This window comes from Dipodomys ordii, unplaced genomic scaffold (genome assembly GCF_000151885.1).
Source record: "Dipodomys ordii isolate 6190 unplaced genomic scaffold, Dord_2.0 Scaffold34, whole genome shotgun sequence".
In the NCBI taxonomy this organism is placed as follows: Eukaryota; Metazoa; Chordata; class Mammalia; order Rodentia; family Heteromyidae; genus Dipodomys; species Dipodomys ordii.
In genome coordinates this window covers 16267344-16269463 of record NW_012267250.1, presented here as the reverse complement: position 1 = coordinate 16269463, position 2120 = coordinate 16267344, and the positions used below count along the sequence as shown (strand labels likewise).

At 46.9% G+C, this 2120-nt stretch overlaps 1 pseudogene; it reads right to left on the bottom strand.

Moving 5' to 3' along the window:
- Positions 1–205, bottom strand: part of LOC105986262 — an 8841-nt pseudogene extending 8636 nt beyond the window's left edge.
- Between the last annotated feature and the right edge of the window lie 1915 nt (positions 206–2120).

Sequence of the window (2120 nt, the reverse complement as noted above, 5' to 3'; positions counted from 1 at the left end):
CCTTCCTTTTCCTCAGCTTGTAGTCATTGAATTCTTCTTCATCTGCGATCCTCTGTTGAGGTGGAGGTGGAAGAAGCTCAAGCTCTCGTTCTTTGGCCTCCCTGAGCAGTTGTTCAGTGGTGATCTGCAGGAGAGCTGGAGCTTTGTTTTTGACCTTGGCCACCTGAGGGATCTGCAGCTTCCCGACTGCAGTGGAGACCGCCATGTCTACAGGAGATCCTGGGAGATGTCCACACACACTGGGATCTCAGAGAACTGCCTGACAGAGAGCTCTTGACACTACCAAGCTTCCCAGCAATGAAGCAAGTCCGCTAGAAGAGCTGAGTTACAGGAGGTAGCAAGGCCAACCTGCGTGCTGACCTGAACTGGAGGGAGGCTGGCCCAGAGACAAAGCTTAGCACCAGCCAGAGGGCTTATATAGTGACAGGCGGGTAGGAGGCGTGGCCACAGCGGATGCGGAAATGACCTCAGAGCTTAGGGAGCCTCTCACTGGTGGAAGTAGGCAGGGCTGGGCTGATGAGGGAGTGACTGGGCTTATCAGGGTGTGACAGGGTGGATAAGGGCGTGGCTGGGCTTAGGGAGACAGGGCTGGGTGGGTGAGGGCGTGACCTCAGAGGGTGAGGTGGTGACCTCAGAGCCTGGAGCCCTTTGCTGACTCTCATTCAGGAGATTGACTGAGGAGATGACTGCTTTCCAGCAGGAGAATTTTAGAAAGGCTACCATGCTGCCCTCTCCTGGAAAGGAGGAGGAGAGCAGGAGGGCTGTTGGGGGCGGTGTTGTTTCCCAGGGCATTTTGGCACTTTTGAAGGAGTGCCTATTCTCTCTGGCTACTTCCTGCTGACACAGGGGTATCATTCTTTGAAATAGAATGCAGACAGGTCATCCTGATCAGGACAAGGCAGCAGAGATGGTTCCTTAATTGTGAACGTGGATATTCTTCTAGGGAAAGAAGACTTAGGAAATAGTCTGAATAAGAAAGGTGAACGTTTAGTATAGAAGGAGAGCTCTGTTTCAATTTAACATGGGTAGCTTGATACCCATAGTGGTTCACATGGTGGCAATAGGCGTTTGACCAATATATGGGCTAAGGAGGGGTGGGAGCAGGATCTCATTAGATCTGACAAACTAATCTTATTTTCAGGTTGGAAAATTGATAATCATTACTCTGCTGACCTCCCACTTAAAATGTACTCAGTATAGAGAGAGAAGCCAAAGCCTTTGGGCCAGGTTGTTGGGATCCCTTGTATAAGGTTTGCCGAAAGGAGACCGGCGCCACATGGTTCAGACAGGAAAAAGTTTATTATATTGTATTGTATTTTGTTCCTTCTCCAATGAAGAAATTTTATTCTGCAAGTTTACAAATGAAAATAGAAAAAAGGAAAACGTGGAAACATTAAAAATAATTTTTCCTTTTTTTATTGTCAAAATACCATGCAAAGGAGTTACAATCATGTGGGCAAAGTAATGAGTACATTTCTTTCTTTTTCTTTTCTTTTTTTTTGGGGGGTGGAGAGGTTCCAGGCATGGGGCCTGAACTCTGGGCCTGGGCTCTGTCCCTCAGCCCCTCAGCTCAAGGCTAACACTCAGGTGAGCCACAACACCACTTCCACTTTTTTCTTTTTGCTTTTGTGGTGCTGAGGAATCAAACACAGGGCCTCAGGCATGCAAGGCAAGCACTCTACCACTGGGCCACCTTCCCAGCTCCAGGAGTACATTTCTTACCAAGCATTGTTGCCTCCTCCTTTGTTTCCCCTTCCCATCCCTTCCCAACTCCCACCTCCCCACCCCAGCCAAAGTTGTAAAGTTCATTTTTCCACCTAACTTGTATATCTCATTGTTGCAATGGGTCCACCTATATCCCTATTTAAACGATGTGTTTCTTCCCTTCCCCTCCACAAAATATACCAACATCAAATACAGTGAAAGCAGGGGTTATACCTTGGGGGAGGGACACACAAAGCAACAAAGAAACCATCTTATAACTATGTAAGAAACAATAGCAAGAAAGTAAAAAAAAACATTTGAATACTCATCTTGGCGTTCATTTCACCGAACATCAATTTATGTGACCATTTCTACTTGTCTCAGAAATATACTAGTTATTGCAAATAAGGGAAACC